We start from the raw sequence: 18,697 nt of genomic DNA on the forward strand, positions 1-18,697 counted from the left end.
CGAGTGGATTTCCAAATCAGGTTGCAGTGGACAAGTACAATGGTGGCATATGCCACTCGTCGCCGTCGAATCACCTTAAAGATTGAGGTTGAGCAGTTCTTGAGCTTTGGGGTGAGATATGAGTTACGTATGATTTTTGGCTTTAATTTCTGTATACAAAATTAATACTCTCTTGTTAGGAGTGCCGTTAGTTTGAAGCCGTAAAAGGATCAGAAATTCTTTAACTAACCTTTTTGTAAAGCGCGAATTCGATACGCGAAAGCGCGCGAAGCAACCGACCCATCAGCAATGCAGCGCGCGAAAAAGCAGAGTGGGCTGCTAGAGAAGAATCAAAGCGAAATTGGCCGCCTCAGCTGGATCCAAAGCGAAATTGGCCTCAAGATTTACTACTACGACGAACCGCTCCTTCTGGAGGAGGCCAAGCCAGAGGGAGCGGATCCAAACCATCCCACTCCCGCACCGCTTCCCAAGCCTGAATAACCTAAGGACCTGCTGCCGGATGCCCCTGCTCCTGTTCCTACGGAGGCCGCTATCGAGACGCAGTCCCCGCCGCTGGTCTCCATTGTGGTTGTGGAGGAATCTCCGCCTCCTTCCGTGAACATGAACGCTGAAGCGGTGGCACCACCGTCCCCGGAGCCCACATCGATAGAGGCGTACCCGCCGGAGGTGCGGAAGAAGCAAACTTCCGCGAGCAAGGAAAGGGATGGACGGGTTTCGTCGAAGAGCTTCGTTTCTGGCAGCGAGTCCGTCGACCGAGCACCGCCGGCGGTCTACGACTTGGTTGAGCCGATGTACTACCTTTTTGCCCGCGTTGGGAAGGCATGGGGGCTTCGCCCGACCGAGTCCTTCGCATGTGAGGATCCGAGAGGGGTCACATGCCCGCCGTTCCTTGCCGGGGCGCAACTGCGGTGGCGGTAGCGGAAACCCGGAGTGGAACCAAGTGTTCGCTCTGAACCATGGCAGGCCAGAGTCTAGGCTAGAGATTTCTGTTTGGGACAGCTGGCCACCAGAAATTTTCATAGGTGGCGCGTGCTTGGATCTGACAGACGTCCCCGTCCGAGAAGTGCCGGACGGGCCGCTGGCTCTTAGAGGGTGGCGGCGGCAACGATGCATCAATAACAACAGGGGACATCATGGTGGCGGTGTGGACGGGGACGCAGGCAGACGAATCGTTCCCGAGGCGTGAAGTTCGGGAAGGCTGGATGCCCGGATCCTCTGTTCACATTTTATTGATCAAGAAATCATCTATTTATATAGATTGGGGAACATCAATTTCCACTAATACGTACGAAAGAATCATCCTCCGGTCCGCAGACCAGAGGATCTCAGCTGGGAGCTCGGACGAGCCGTATGTGAGTTAGGTCTACACCTGATCAAAAGTGTACCACTCGCCTACGATGTGGTACCTTCGGGCCTCCATCATCGAGGCCCAGGATCTGCGCCTTGCAGCGCCGGCGTCAGTGCACGACGTGCGCATCAAGATTCGGCCGGGGTTTCAATCGTCAAGGACGTGGCGGCCCAACTCGATGAATCGCAGTTCGTGTTCCTTTACATGGATGGAGGATCTCATGTTTGTCGTGTCCGAGCCCCTCACAAACAAGGAGATGCTCGTGATGATGGAGGACCGAACAACCAAGGAGGCGGCGCTGCTCGGATACACAGTAATAATTTGTCCTCGGTGGAGCAAAGATTAGATGAGTGTCAGGGGGTGGCGTCGCAGTAGTTGAACCTCGAGGCGGCAATCGAAGGGGAGGGAGGAGGGGGAGTAGGAGGGCCGTTGAGTGGCGGCACTATTGAGGCCGCATCAACCTCCGGCTGTGCCTGGAGGGAGGATATTACGTGCTGGACGAGGCGGCGCATGCATGTGTGCAACGACTTCCGGTAGACGGCGAAGCAGTTCTGGAAGTCAGCAGTAGGCGTGCTGGAATTAGGCATTATAGGGGTCCATGGTCTACTCCCGATGGCGACGGCGGAGGCAAGGGCTCCACCGACGTCTACTGCGTCGCTAAGTACGGCAAGAAGTGGATGCGGACGTGGACTGTTCTCGATAGCTTCGACCCTAGATGGAACGAGCAGTACACGTAGCAGGTGTATGACGCTTGCACGGTGCTCAACGTTGTCGTGTTCGACAACTGGCGGATGTTCGAGCCGACGAGCGATCGGCAGGACTACCGGATCGGCAAGGTCCAGGTCTCCACTTTGGAGAGCAACAAGGTGTACACGAACTCCTACCCGCTGCTGCAATTGCTACGGCCCGGTGTCAAGAAGATGGGAGAGGTGCAGCTGGCGGTCCGCTTCGCGTGCACGACGCTGTTGCGCGACACCTGCGCCATGTACGCCCAGCCAATGCTTCCCCGAATGCACTACTTGAAAGCCATTGGGGTGGTGCACCAAGAGGTGTTGCTGGTGTCGGCAATTAGGATGATGGCGTAGTGGCTGGAGCTACGCTTGACCATGATTTGGAACCGACGGCTCGGAATCGTCGGTTCGACGGTTCCAGGCAGGTCAGACCCTTAACCTTAATCGTCTAAGATGATTACGGTTCACGGTTCAGAACCGCCGGTTCACAGTTCGTCACGGTTCGCCACGGTTCAAGATTAATATGTTAAAAAAAATTAAAAATTAAACATTAAAAATTAGAAATTTAAATTTATTAAAAAATGGCTTGCACTTATTTAAGTTGTCTACGTATCCCTTTAGGGGAATCAAAGCCCACATAGTTCTTTTACATTTTTATCCTTTTACATTTTCATTCACTTTCATTTCCTGTTCCTGTCGTATTTGTTCCTTCAGTATCAAAATCTTCCTTCAGTATCAAAATCTTCAACTTCGTCATCTGAAAGTTGCATTCCTTGAATTCTTTTCTCCGCTCTAGTCCAATCGTCCAGTAATGCTTGGGCTTCCAATGAGTCGGGAGACAAAGTTGATCGTCGTTCATCTAATATGTTGTCGTCCGCACTGAACATCTGCTCCACAGCAACAGTTGACACTAGAAAAGCTAAAATTTCTTTTGCGATCATGGAGAGAACGGGAAAGCTTTGAACCTTCTGTGACCACCACTTTAAGATATCAAAGTTTTCACTATCTGCTTCATTAAAATCAAAAGAAGTCATAAAATAATTCTCAAGTTCCTGTGTGGAACTTGAGGATCCTCATGGACGTTTTGTCCGTTCTTTTAATAAGAGTTGTGCTTTTGTAAGTTTTAAATTACTACTAGTAGTTTGTTGAATTTCAGAAATATTAATTTATATTCCATATTTTGCATAATATTGATTATAAATATCATATAAATAAATTCTAACATTATATATAATATTAACTGGATTAAGGGGAAGAAGAATCTTTAATTGGAATTAAAGCGTCATAATATAAAGTTAACATTTCTGGTAAAACTTCTAATTTAAATCTAGGATCTAAAGCAAATGCAATTAAATAAATTTCAGGAATTAAATAAAAATATTTTTCCCATTTAGTTTTCATAGCTAAGATGCAAGGAGATAAAGATTCATTATTAATATGTTCATTTAAAACTAATACTATATTAGAAAAATTTTCTAAAACTAATTGAGCAGCGGGATAATAAACCTCGGAAAGTTGTTCGGTTGCATCATTAAATACTTTTAAAATTTCACAAATACTACTACAAATATTCCATTGTTGTGAAAATAAATATATATTAATATTAGTGTTTTGTGAAAAAAATGAACATAATAATTCTTTATATTGAAATAATCTTGTAATAATTGGTATGTTTAATTCCAACGTGTTGGTACATCATGTGGAAATTTTTTTGGTCTCATTCCATTAATTTTACAAAACCTACCCCATTGTTTCATTATAGATGGATGAGACCATAAATAAGAAATTGCAATTCTAATTGGTTTAATATAACTTTCTAAAATTTTTAAACCATCTTGGACACATAAATTTAAAACATGGTATACACAACGAATATGCAAAAAATAAACCTCCAATAATAGGTTGACAAACAAATTTTAGATCATCTATACAAGCGGTATTAGAACTAGAATTATCTAATGATATTGAAAATATTTTATGAGTTAAACCATATTCTTCTAAAATTAAACATAATAATTGTGTGATATTATGAGCATTATGTGATTCATCAAAAACTCTATAAGCTAATAATCTTTTTTGGAGGTTCCAAGAGTTATCGATCCAATGGCAAGTCACACCGATATACGAATGTGTTTGCCAATGATCACTCCAAATATCGGAACATAAAGAAATTTTATTATCTAATTTACTAAATTCATCAATTAAATTCTTTTTCCCTTGTGTTACTAATTTTTTAATTTTATGAGTAAGTGTAGTCCTAGGAACACGTTTAGTACATGGATTAAGAGATTCTTTACAAAAATCTTCAAATGTGCATTTAGATCGAAAACTAAAAGAAAGATGTTATACGGAAACAAATTTAGCTAATGATTCTCTTAATTTATTATCCGAATATAAAAATAAACCGGAATCGGTACTACCGCTAGTTGAAGAAAATCTTGATAATTGTATTTGAGAACAGTCGAGTCCATATTCCGTCGGGTGCTTCATTTCTACATGTCGTTTCAACGACCCATAGCCGTCGCCGGCTTGGAATTTGTAGGAAGCATTGCAGTGCTTACATTTTGCACGCATTTCTCCCGACGAAAGAGTGATCTTCTCAAAATGTTTAGTGAAAATATAAGACTTTAGAGGAGGAAGTTCTCGAACCTTAGAAGTAATTGCATCGGTACTTCCTTGTGTTTCGGGTGTCGGATTCGGAAGATGCTCGATCTTATCATCGGTGGATTGAATGTTGGGGTCCTCCTCTCGCGGATTCATTATTTGCTTTCCCTTCCGAGCTCGAGATGATGCACCTCCGCGGCCTCCTTCCATTGTAATTGAAAATTGAAAACGAAAACGTGTACAGATTAGAGAATATGAAAATGAGATTAAGAGTAGAGAAGATGTGTGTGAAAAATGATGAAATGAGCTCTCTATTTATAGAGTTTTGATAGTAACGGACACTAAATCATAGTCATTGATCAAAAAATGGTCAAATGATCCTAACCGTTGAAAAAAAATACCCAAAAAACCCTTCCAACGGCTACGAACCGCCGGTTAACTGGTGGTTCCAACGGCTGAACCGCCGTTTAAAAAAAAAAATTGCGACTGAACCGCCGGTTTTACAACCAATGAACCGGAACCGGAACCGGCCTGGCAACTTGCCGGGCCGGTTCCGGTTCGACCCGGCGAACCGGGTCAACGGGCAACCGGCCCGTTGACCCGGTTACGGGCCCGGGCTGGGTCCGGGCCAGACGCGGCCCGGGGTCGGGTCTAGCTGGAGCGGTCGGAACCGCCACTGGGGCGGTGGATGCTTGACGCCGACACTCACTCGTGGAGCATTCGTTGGAATACATAATGCGGAAATACACTGACAAAAAAAAAATAGAGAGATAAGCAAAAAAAAAAAAAGATAATTATTTCTTTATTATTGATTAATAATTATTATATGTTAATTCATTATTTATACATATTATCAAGATAATATAGAAAAATATAATGATAAATATGAAGACATATTATTATAAATATGGTAATAATAAATATAGAAATATGGTTTGAAATACAATCCGAATGTGGTAAATCATCAATAATTAAAATCAATTTTTGAATATCTTGAATTGCTATCTTTGTCGTCATTACCTCTCGACAAATTCAACGGGAGATATTTGAATGTCGTTGACTTTGGTGTTAACCAATCATATCTTCTAGAGCAAAATCCATCAATGCGATCAATGAAACGACAGATTTGTTGAACTTTGCCTTTGATGAAAGAAGACAACAACTAGAAGGAGACGAAGAGTTGTTGTTTGATGGTTGGAATCTGATCTGTCTCCGGAATAAAAGCAACAGAGAAATAAGGCTGCATTTTGATGGTTGCATATGCTAGAGCAGAGGAAGAAAATCTGCTATTGTGTGCTTAGCAAAAACTTGTTATTTGACCGTCTAAAAAAGAAACAATAGTTATGGAGAAAAGATAGTAATAATGAACCTGCTATTGTAAAAGAGGAGATAGAAGGAGAAGAAAGAGAGAAAGAGATAAAAAGGGATGAAATTTGATGTCCTTGAAATTATGAAGAACAAAAATATTGCTCTTACAACAAGAAAATTAAGAAGAAAAAGAGAAAAGAGGAGGAATTGCCTCACTAAAAAGAAGATAGGAAAGCGAAGAAAAGATGACAATAAATAAGAGAGAGGAGTTTTAGAATAACTTGTTGATTTTGAAAAAGAAAGATTAAGAGGAAGAAATTTGTTAGTAGAAGATTTCTTATCGAAATTTGAAAGAAGAAGAAGGGGAACATTAATGAGGAAAGATAAGAAAAATAATTTCAGACTATTTTTTAGAAGGAAACAACAATAGAATGAAATAAAAAATAGGGGCTAAAAGTCGAAACAACGAGGGAAGGGAAAGAGAGGAGAAAGGCTCAGAAGGTAGAGGACGTGTTAGAGGACGTCAGCTTCTTGGAAAAAGAGGACTTGATAAAGTAAAGTGGGTTTCGATTCTTGAAGAGAGAGAAATAGAAGTCGTGGAAGAGAAGAATATATATATATATATATATATTTATTTATTTATTGTGGGAAAGCATGTCAGAAAAAGAAATTTGGACTGTTACGGAATTTAAAAACAAGAAAAGAAGCGGGTCAAAATAAGGAAAGAAACGAAAAGTAGAATTTTATTTTAAAAAAAAAAAAATTAGAAGACCAGCAATTTAGAAATATGCTCATGAAGAAATGACTACATATGATAAGGAGGTGGGGGTGTTGAAGAGATTTAAGGAGAAACAATAAGTATAAATAGAAATACGACTTTGGTGATTTGTTTTTTTTAAAACAAAGAAGGGTGAAGGGGTGGGAATGGGATCCTCTGGACCGCTTTTTGCGGTCCAGGGGATGGTCCCTCCACATGCATTGGTGAGGATGAATGATCCCCACCTATTTTATGAATGAGGGGCTTCTATTCCACCAATGAATATGGAGGGACCACCCCCTGGACCGCAAAAAGCAATTCAGAGGATCTGCTCTCGAAGTAGTGAATGCAGGTTTGAGATAACTCAATCAAGAATAGAAGAAAAACAGTTGTAGAGGAATGCGATGGTGAGATTTCCCATACCAATAAGGACCCGTACCAGTAAGGAAGCCGCTAGAATCTAGTTGCTATAAAGAAAGACAAAAGACTGCTAGCTGCTAGAACTCGTTGCTAGGAAGGAAAAAAAAAGTTGCCACTAAATTTCTATTTGTACCTTGATCATGTCCGAATCAAGAGTCAGCGGATGCTGGGCACGTGGCGCTCTCTACTGGATCCTCGAGTGCTCCGGCGAACCTGCAACAAAACCGAGCCGGGAGGGGTGTCCCGGCGACGGTCCTCGGACGCTCAAGTCAGGTAAGTGTTGGAGAAAGTGGCTGCCCAATTTGTATTCTACGTACCTTTGGCGAAGTAATAGCCTCTTTATATAAGACGGAGAAGGAACCGATGCACGCCCACCGAGGTGCGTACGTGTCAGCAACTCATACCACGGTATGCACTTGTCAGAGAGCTTACCTGACACCATGCTGCCACAGTCCGAGCATGTTCTTTGATGGGATGGCAGGACCACCCGTTGTCAGACTAGAAGTATGGCACAGCCATACGACTTGACGGCTGTCAGAAGATGTCCCCGTCTTTTACCCACCGTCTGACTAGGGTGCCCGGCCCGCCGAGCGGGCGATGAACGTCGTCCGGGCGGCCTTGATTCTTTGCGCCGTCCGGGCGGCACCTCCTTCCGCTCGGTCATTACGCACTGCTTTATTTGAGCGTCGGACCCCTGGTCCCTACCAGGGTGCCTTTTACTATCAGATTTTCCTTTCTTCTGAGTCCGGTCGGCTCGCCCTTTTCCGGCGAGCCATTGGACCTTGTGACCTCCCCTCAGCGTTGACTCCTTATGGGGTTTCGGATTTTTACCGCCGGATCACTTGCCTTCCTCTCGAGTCTAGTCGAAGGAGGCAAAGTCCGACTGACTGGACTGCCGATCTGTCGAACAATGATCATTGCCTTAGGCCGCTCGGCCAGGCATAAAGATGCTTATCCGTGCGGCGATATCTGTCTGTCCGGCGATACTTTGTCCATGCCTTGTATTTTTTGGGAATCGATGTCCGTTGTTCTCCCATACTACCCATCACGTGCTCTGCGCGAGGTAAGGGGAGCTCATTAAATGCGGCTAGTACCCGGCTGACACGTGGCGACCGTACATTTGTCAGAGTATGGCGGTTACGTCACTTCCGATGGGACAGCCGCCGTTTGAAACGGACGATCCGATGACAACCTCGATATCGACGACCTGGATCGGACGGTGGAGGTTGCTTCCGGGCGGCCATATAAAGCTTGCGGCTCCGCTTCCGCTGCCGCCTCGCTGCTTCATTCTTCTCCAGCTCTTCTCTGCTCGTATTCTCTTCCGGCAACCTCGCCCCTCAACTCTTCGGCAAATCTCGGCCCTTCGTCGATCATCTTCTTTGTTTGTAAGGCCTTTTCTCTTGTTCCCAGCGCTTTCTTCTTTTTGTTACCCGTTTCCTTCAATTGGCTTCTTCTCCCTTCTTTGCTCACCCCTCCCCTCGGCATCCTATATTCTCGTCCCTTGACCATGACTAGCACTTCACAGTCGACTGGCGGAGCTCCAAGTCTATGGTACACGACCATGGAGAGCCGTTTTGATGAGGAAGACGCCTTGCGTCTCGTCCGGACTTATGACCTGCCGACCGACCACCAAATAGTGTTAGCCACACCGGCCGATCGGCCTCATGCACCGCCGTCCGGCACAGTGCTTTTCTTCCGAGACCAATTTCTGGCCGGACTGCGTTTTCCACCTCACAAATTTTTCTTAGAAGTCTGCAACTATTTCCGCATTCCGCTCGGCCAGGTAGTTCCCAACTCTATTAGGCTGCTGAGCGGAGTGATAGTTTTGTTCAAGCTGAACAACATCCCCTTGGACCCAAAAATATTCCATTACTTTTACTATCCCAAGCAAGCCGAGTGGGGTACCTTTGTTTTCCAGTCTAGGATAGGCTTCGTGCTTTTTGATCATATGCCGAGCTCCAACAAACATTGGAAGGAGCATTTTTTCTATATACGTTTTCCCGAGCGGCCGACTTTCCGCACCAAGTGGCAGACGGCTATGCCCGCGCAACCGGAGCTCGGCAAGTTTAGAGGTGACGCGGACTATCTCCATGCAGCCGAGCGGCTAGTCGGTCAGCGCTATCATATTGACGAGATGCTCCTTCCGGGAGTAATGCATATATTCGGCTTGTCTTCTATCCCCGCCGATCTGCCCTACAGCATGAGTAAGTTTCCTTATCTTCCCATTTGTTTTGTTCTAACTGATTTATTTTTTGCTTCTGCAACTGAAGTCATGTGGCGTGCCAAGGCTACCGAGAAGCTCAAACTGAAAGCTGCTCAGATTGAGGAGGTGACGAACAAGGAGGCCGCCGAGCGGGGCCTTGCTCCATCCGATCCGACCGGTGGAGAAAGTGAGGGGGCACCAACTGTCCCCGAAGCCTCAGATGTCCCTGCCTTTCACAATGAGGCCGCGGGTGACCTGGAACCTCCTACCGAGGCTGAGGTAGGGGGCCGTTCGGCCGATGATGTGCCGCTACGCACTCGGAAGCGTCGAAAACCAGAATCTGCCCCTGCCTTTGCCCCTGCCTTTGCCCCTGCCTCTAATCTTGATGAGCCACTGCCCGAGCGGAGCGCGGGGGCACCGGCGCTATCCGGGACGGTTTCCCTCGAGAGTACCCCAACTCCTCAGGGCTCTCCGAGGGCCAGCTCGGAGGTGCCGCCGTCCAGCCCTTCCAGAACTTTGCGCCGTATCAGGCGTATAGGTGAGCTTCCCTCCTCTTCTGCCGGTGGGCCGTCCGATAAGGCCACTGATTCTCAGAGCGAGCCGAGCGGCCAAAACTTGATAAAGACCGTTCTGCGCCTCCCCTCAGAGGCGTACATGGCTGCTGCCGACCGGCCAGTGGTCCCCGAGCAGCAGATTACTCTGACGGGCCCTCTTGCCCAAGCTTGGCTAGATGCTCGGCGTCGCATAGCCAAGATGACTCCCGGGCAGCTCGGCGATAGCAACCTTCAACAGGCCACCGGGGTATGCTCTCCTTTTCTTTATTTGCATATTCGAATTAGGTTTCTAACCTGTGGACATTTGTTGGTAGAACTGGGTGGAGCAGATCGCTATTAGCAATCGATTGGCCGAGCTGGAGGACGAGTTGAAAAAACAAAAAACCGTTGGGGGTAACGGGCAGTCGGCTGCCGCTCTGGCGAAGGCCAAAAAATCGCTAGATGCCGAACGGAAAAGGGCTAACGATTCGGCGAGCAAAGTCGTTCGGCTCGAAACGATGATCAAGCAACGAGAGAAGGAGCTCACAACGGCGACCACTCGGAAGCAACAGGCCATCAATGATATGGACTATATGAAGGTGGAGATCAGGGGGTTGGAACAACGCATCAAAGACTTGGACGCCCTGTTGGCCGCCGAAAAGGAGGGCCGATCGGCGGATCTCCAAAGATTCGACGGAGATCTGGCCGAGCTCCAAGCCGCCAGCGATGCCGCCCATGCCGCGCTCAAGGAATACCAGGAGGGGGAGTCGGCCCGCTCTGACGAGGTGAGGAAAGCGTTCCTTTGTTCGGAGGACTTCGGAGAGAAGTTCACTGACAAGATATCCCTCACGTTCGAGGAGGCGATCAAGGCGGCGGTGGGATATCTAAAGACCAAAGGTCACTTGTCTGCCGAGTTGACCATCCCCCCCGAAGATATAGCGAGCGTGATGGACACCATCCCCAACGCTCTCTTTGATTTTGATGTCTGAGGAGCGTTTTTATAAACTTTTTTGTATTCCAGCCGTTCGGCCCGAACTATCTCTGTAATGACTTTTTTAGCTTGCGTAATAGATGATCTTCTGTTCCTTTCACCTTTTATTGTGGCAAGAACTTACTAAGTATTCTTTATAACCATTCCGCTCGGCACCTCGCTATGCCAGACAAGCTTACGCGCCTGATCAACCGCTCAGCGCGCAAACTTGTTTGCCTCTTTAATTCCGATTAACCATCCTTTGCTCGTCTCTTGATATTTATCGTCGGGGGTCGACGGCGCGGTTATTTATAGCCGATCGGCGCGGCTCTCGATCTTTAACGACGGTGCTCGTCGGCCTGGAGGTTTATAGCCGATCGGCGTGGCTCTCGATCTTTAACGACGGTGCTCGTCGGCCTGGAGGTTTATAGCCGATCAGCGCGGCTCTCGATCTTTAACGACGGTGCTCGTCGGCCTTCCGCTCGGAGGGTTTATAGACGCCGGCTCCCGGCTCGGATATAAACCTCCCGGCCGATTGGCTCGGGGGCCTTCTGTTTCGAGCTCCCGTCTCGGATATAAACCTCCCGGCCGATCGGCTCGGGGGCCTTCTGTTTACGATGATAATGCCTTATATTCGCTCTTTTGACTTTTCATCTCTGCATTTCAAGTATTTAGTCGAAAATGAAATACGGGGTGATCTCGATGATACACCTTTCACCCCGTAAGGTGGAGGTGGTTCGCGCCCACGGCCTATCTAGTGCCGTCCGTCCTCGTCCTCCGGATAATACGCGCCCGCGTAGCTTTTCGATGATTTTGAAAGGGCCTGCCCATGGAGCTTCAAGCGTGTTGACGTCGCCGACCGGCTTGACTTTCTTCCGGACAAGATCGCCGACTTGGAACGATCTGGGAATTACGCGCGGTTGTAGTTTTGCTTCATCCACTGCCAACGGACGTCTTTGCCCTCTCCTCTTCTACCAAGTCCGACTCCATGTTTCTTCGTTCGGCGTTGTCATCATCATAGCTCGGATCCGGCTCGACGCCGACCTCGACCGGTATGACAACCTCACCGCCATATACCAAATGGAACGGTGTGACTCCCGTCCCTCTTTTGGCGTCGTTCGGATGGCCCACAAGACGCTCGGCACTTCATCCGCCAACCTCCTCCCAAATGGTCGAGCCGAGTGCGCAGACTGAAGAATTTCCGGTTGGTGACTTCAGCCTGTTGCTCTGAGGATAGGCCACGGACGTGAAATGTTGCTCAATGCCGTAGCTTTTGCACCAATCCTCTAACATCTTCCCTGTGAACTGCCGCCCGTTGTCGGACACTAGTCGGCGAGGGATGCCGAACCGACAAATGATGTGTTGCCAGATGAATTTTTTAACCATTTGTTCAGTGATCTTTGCCAGCGGCTCGGCCTCCACCCACTTGGAGAAATAGTCTACCGCCACTAGTAAAAATTTCCTCTGCCCGGTCGCCATCGGAAATGGACCCACAATATCCATTCCCCATTGATCGAACGGACATGAGATGGTTGATGCCTTCATCTCCTTTGCCGGTCGGTGGGAGAAGTTGTGATACTTCTGGCATGAGAGGCATGTAGATACTGTCCGAGCGGCATCTGTTTGTAAAGTTGGCCAAAAGTATCCGGCCAAGAGGATCTTCTTGGCCAATGAGCGTCCGCCCGGATGACCCCCGCATGATCCTTGATGTACTTCCTGGAGGATGTAAGTTGAGTCCTCCGAGCTTACACATTTCAACAAAGGGCACGAGAAAGCTTTCTTGTAAAGCTGCTCTCCGATGAGTGTAAACCGACCGGCTCTTCTTCTGAGGAGCCGGGCTGCATATTCATTGGATGGTGTGGTGCCCGAACGGAGGAATTCTATAATAGGTGTCCTCCAGTTCTGAAACGCGAGGCCTTGCATCCGGTCGACATGCGCCACCAGCAGCGTTTTTCAATTGGTTGTTGAATGGCGACCGCGTTATTGAGCTCGCGAGTTTGGCTAACTCATCGTTCTTCGTTCGAGGGATCTTCTGAATAAGCACCTCTCGGAAAGTAGCTTTGAGTTTTTCAAAGGCCTCAGCGTAGAGTTTGAGCCGAACACAGTTGATTTCAAAGGTGCCGGAAAGTTGCTAAGCGGCCAACTGCGAATCGGAATAGAGTGTCACCCGACCTGCTCCCACATGCCGTGCCGCCTGTAATCCGGCTATGAGGGCCTCATACTCTGCTTCATTGTTAGTAGCTTTGTAATCTAGCCGGACGGATAGGTGTATCTTTTCTTCCTGAGGTGAGAGTAGTAATATTCCGATCCCACTTCCAAGCCGACTGGAGGATCCATCCATATATATTCTCCACATAGCTTCCGGCTCTGGCCTTTGCACTTCGGTCACAAAATCAGCCAAGGATTGAGCTTTAATCGCCGAGCGGGGCTGATATTGGATGTCAAATTCACTTAATTCTGTCGTCCACTTGATAAGCCGTCCGGACGCTTCTGGATTCAACAGCACTCTTCCAAGTGGACTGTTCGTCCGGACAATAATGGTATGAGCCAAGAAATACGGTCGCAGGCGCCGAGCGGCTAGAACTAAAGCAAAGGCCAACTTCTCGAGCCCAGTGTAACGAGATTCAGCATCTTTTAAAATGTGGCTTAGAAAATACACCGGCTGTTCTTCGCCGTTCGCCCTCACAAGTGCTGAGCCTACAGCATGCTCAGTTGACGACATATAAGTGACTCACCCCCGACCGGCTTGGCTAACACTGGTAGAGAATTAAGATATGTCTTCAACTCTTCAAATGCTCGGTCACATTCTTCATCCCACTGGAATTTAGTAGCCTTGCGCAGGATCTTGAAGAATGGCAGGCTCCGGTCGGCGGTTCTGGAGATGAATCTCGATAGAGCAGTTATCCGACCGGTCAACCTTTGCACTTCTCTTGTATTTCTTGGGGGCGGTATGTCTTGCAGTGCTTTAATCTTGCTGGGATTTGCTTCAATTCCCCGCTCGGTCACTATTAACCCCAAGAAGCGCCCTCCTTTGGCTCCGAACAGGCACTTTTGGGGATTTAGTTTGACTCCATATTTGCGCAGCGTTCGGAAGGTTTCTTCCATATCCTTGAAAAGATCGGCCGCTCGGACGGATTTGATAAGAATGTCGTCCACATAAACTTCCAGATTCCTCCCGATCTGCTCCTTGAACACCTTGTTCATCAAGCGTTGATAGGTGGCTCCGGCATTCTTCAATCCGAACGGCATCACATTGTAACAATACCTGCAGTTATGAAGCTTACTTTTCTTGATCTTCCGGTGCCATGTGATAATATCCTTGGTAAGCGTCAAGCATGCAAATTAGTTCGCAGTGCGTAGAGTCCACCACTGATCTATCCAGGCAGAGGATAAAAATCCTTGGGGCATGCCTTGTTCAAATCTCGAAAGTCGATGCAGACCCACCGCCCGGCTTGGAGACCAAGACTACGTTGGCTAGCCAGCTCACCTCGCGTATGTGGCCGGCCTTCAGAAGTTTTTCCACCTCCGCCCGGATAATGGCACTCTGCTCGGCGCTAAAGTTCCTTTTTCTCTGCTTCACTGGCCTAGCGTCCGGTCGGACATGCAATTCATGCTGCGCTAGGCTTGGGGAAATTCCAGGTAATTCATGTGTCGACCAGACGAAGACATCATGATTTTGTTGGAGGCATTGAATCAGCTTCTCCTTCTGTTCTTTCTCCAGATCAGAGGCGATAAAAGTCGTGGCCTCCGATCGGGTCGGATGGATCTGGACTTCCTCCTTTTCATCATAAATTAAAGCAGGAGGTTTCTCGGTTATGGCGTGTACCTCGATTCGGGGCGCCTTCCGAGCGGAACAAGCTTCTGCTAGCACCGCCGAGCTGCTAGCTGATCTCCCCGCACTTCCCTACTTTGTCCTCCACAGGGAACTTTATCTTCTGGTGGAAGGTTGAGACAACCGCCGGCCGTCCCAAAATGACGTTGTAGGATGAGGAGAGTCGACCACCACGAAGTTTATTGTCCTTGTCCTCCTGAGCTCTCCCAGCGAGGTGGCTAGCCGGATTTGTCCGACCTGAACTTCGTTGCCTGTAAACCCGTAGAGCGGGTCGTCATGGGCAGCGGCTCGATCTATTTGCAGGTGATCGAACGCCTTCTTGAATATGATGTTGACCGAGCTCCGTGTCAACAAATATACGGTGAATGGTGTAATTTGATATTATCGCTTTAATGAGCGTCGTCGTGGAGCACTTCTACTCCTTCTAAGTCCCCGGTCCGAAAGTGATTTCGGTCCACTTGCCCGCTCTTGGTTGCAACCGACCGCGTGGATCTGGCGGAACGCCCGCCTTTCTCGCCTTGTGAATCTCCTCGGTCGGCCCACCAGAATAACGTTGATCTCGCCTCGGAAGTATTGTTCTTATTTTCCTCCTCCCGAGCGGACGGTCGTGACTGTTCTCTGGACGTCCGGCGATTCTCCCGCCTTGGGATCGGTGCCGATCGGGTGTCTGCTGATGTCGCCCCTCGGTGCGGGTCCGGTCAGCTTCATGAGTCCTACGTCTCCTGCCGATGGGAGGCGACCGTCGTTCGGCTTTCGGAACAGGATTGGACACAAAGGGAAAGCTTCGGCAATCCCTCGTGTTGTGCGTATCCGTCTGGTGGAATTTGCAAAACATAGGGGTCCACCTCTTCGGATTGCTTCAGTTTTTGGTCCTCTGGGTGGCTGCTGAGCGGCGTGCTGTCTCCGCTCGGCATGAACAGGTGCCCGCTCGGTGGGAGTTTCCTTTTTCCGAGCGGCTTGCGCTTCTTCCACATTTATATATTCGTTGGCCCGATGTAACATGTGATCATAATCTCGGGCGGCTTTCGGATGAGCGACCGGAAGAAGTCCCCATCCACAAGGCCTTGCGTGAAGGCATTCATCATCGTCTCCGATGTGGCAGGGGATATCCATTGCCACTTGGTTGAATCGAATATAGCCTCGTAGCGATTCTCTTGGCTCTTGCTTGATGGCGAATAGTTGACACTTGTCTTTTGATAACGCCGACTACGCGAAGTGGTGGAGGAAGGCCGTTCAGAATTCCTTGAAGCTCGTGATGGATCCGTCCGGCAACCTCCGAAACCACCGTTGAGCCGATCCCGAGAGGGTGGTAAGGAAGACTCTACACTTTACTCCATCTGTGTACTGATGGAGCGTGGCTGTATTGTCGAACTTACCCAGATGATCATCCGGGTCTGTTGTTCCATTGTATTCGCCGATCGTCGGAGGCACGTAGTGCTTGGGCAGAGGGTCTCGTAGGATAGCCTCCGAAAATTGGCGATTGATCCGCTCGGGGGAGGAGTCCGCTCGGGGAGCTTTCCCCTTCCTGTCATCCCGTCTTGGCATTTCATCTGAGGAAGATCCTCTATCTCTTCGGGCTGGTATGGCTTCAGGGGTGCGAAATAAGGCCCGATGGAATGCGACGGTGGCTGGAGGTGCTTCCGCTCGGCCACCAGACGCAGATGTTGCTTGTTGCTCCGCCCGCTCGGCGGATGCTTTTTGTTTTTGCTCCATGAGTTTGGCGGCCTTCATCTCGACCAGAGCATCGAGTTCTTCTGCTGAAAGCGTCACCGTGTGTTGTCGTCCAGCCTCATCCATTGTCTCCGATCGGATGTAGGAGCGTTCCCACTGACGGCGCCAATTTGATCCTGTCCGAATCAAGAGTCAGCGGATGCTGGGCACGTGGCGCTCTCTACTGGATCCTCGAGTGCTCCGGCGAACCTGCAACAAAACCGAGCCGGGAGGGGTGTCCCGGCGACAGTCCTCCGACGCTCAAGTCAGGTAAGTGTTGGAGAAAGTGGCTGCCCAATTTGTATTCTACGTACCTTTGGCGAAGTAATAGCCTCTTTATATAAGACGGAGAAGGAACCGATGCACGCCCACCGAGGTGCGTACGTGTCAGCAACTCATACCACGGTATGCACTTGTCAGAGAGCTTACCTGACACCATGCTGCCACAGTCCGAGCATGTTCTTTGATGGGACGGCAGGACCACCCGTTGTCAGACTAGAAGTATGGCACAGCCATACGACTTGACGGCTGTCAGAAGATGTCCCCGTCTTTTACCCACCGTCTGACTAGGGTGCCCGGCCCGCCGAGCGGGCGATGAACGTCGTCCGGGCGGCCTTGATTCTTTGCGCCGTCCGGGCGGCACCTCCTTCCGCTCGGTCATTACGCACTGCTTTATTTGAGCGTCGGACCCCTGGTCCCTACCAGGGTGCCTTTTACTATCAGATTTTCCTTTCTTCTGAGTCCGGTCGGCTCGCCTTTTTCCGGCGAGCCATTGGACCTTGTGACCTCCCCTCAGCGTTGACTCCTTATGGGGTTCCGGATTTTTACCGCCGGATCATACCTGTTGGTTGGAAAAGGACAACGAAAACCAGAGGTCTACTGGTTGCTACTGTCAAGAAGAGAAAGAAGAGAGAAAATGATGGGAAGAAAAATTAGGAAAAAAGAAAATTGGTTGCGTCGAGCAGAGAAAAAGAGAGAAATTGATGGAAAGAAATTAAATATGATGGTTCTGATACCATCCATGTTGGAATACATAATGCGGAAACATAGACAAAAACTAGAGAGATAAGGAAAGAAAAGATAATTGTTTCTTTATTATTGATTGATAATTGTCATAAGCTAACTCACTTATTTTCTATATATTATCAAGATAATATATAGAAAATATAATGATAAATATGGAAATATATTATTATAAATATAGTAATAATAAATATAGAAATATGGTTTAGATTACAATCCAAATATGGTAAATCATCAATATTTAAAATTAATCTCTAAATCTCCTGAATTACTATCTTTGTTGTCATTAGAAGCAAGGCCAACCTGGTTCCGGGTCATGGGCGTCATCAGGCGGTTGAGGAACCCCACCACCACGGTGCTAGTCCATGTGATGCACCTGCTGCTGGTGTGGTACCCAGAGTTGGTGGTGCCCATGATGGCGCTCTACTTGTTCCTGATTAGGGCTTGGTACCATCGTTTCAGGCCTCGAGCGCCATCCCTTCAAGGATGGATACTCGGTTATCACAGGAGGACACAGTGGAGGCAAACGAATTAGAGGAGTTCGATCCGGTGCTTAGCATGAAGCCGCCAGAGGTGGTGAGGGCGCAGGACGACCGGCTTAGGACGGTGCCAGGGCGTGTACTGAGGGTGATGGGGGACTTCGCGACGCAGGGGGAGCGCGTGCAGGCGTTGGTGAGTTGGAGAGACCCAGGGCAACGAGGTTCTTCATCTTTGTCTGCCTTGTGGTGGCGATGGTGCTCTTCGTAGTGCCGCCCAAGGTGGTGGTTATGGCGCTCGGCTTCTACTTCCTCCGTCGCCCCATATTCTGGGACCCAATGCCACGGGCTAGCCTGAACTTTTTCCGGCGGCTGCCCAGTTTGTCGGACCAGCTGTTGTAATTACTTATGAACCAAATGTTTTTCATCGACTTTTCATAGTCATATTTTACTTGGAAATGTGTAGCTAAATAGGTAGAACAGCGTGGGTAAGTTGTAACCCTCCTACAGTACACTGAATAAAGCATCTTAGTATTCTGTTTAAATTAATTTTTAATTTTATTTTAATAAGAGGATTTGTTTGGAGAGCCTTGATAGAATACTATTATTTTATTGTTATCAAATATTTTGTAATGTCAAAATAATTTTAAGTTATTTACAGAATTAATACAGGAATATGTTAAATTTCCTGTCTGAAAACGTGAAGTTGGAAAGTTAAGAGATGACGACTTCATTAATCGGACGTGGACTCCACTCTGCTCTGTAAAATAAATTGCGATAGT

The 18,697-nt window shown here is 48.1% G+C and overlaps 1 pseudogene; it reads left to right on the top strand.

The window, feature by feature from the left end:
• Positions 1-288: 288 nt before the first annotated feature.
• On the top strand, positions 289-18,433 carry LOC122015665 (annotated as a pseudogene).
• Positions 18,434-18,697: the final 264 nt, after the last annotated feature.

Source organism: Zingiber officinale, chromosome 8B, assembly GCF_018446385.1.
Source record: "Zingiber officinale cultivar Zhangliang chromosome 8B, Zo_v1.1, whole genome shotgun sequence".
In the NCBI taxonomy this organism is placed as follows: Eukaryota; Viridiplantae; Streptophyta; class Magnoliopsida; order Zingiberales; family Zingiberaceae; genus Zingiber; species Zingiber officinale.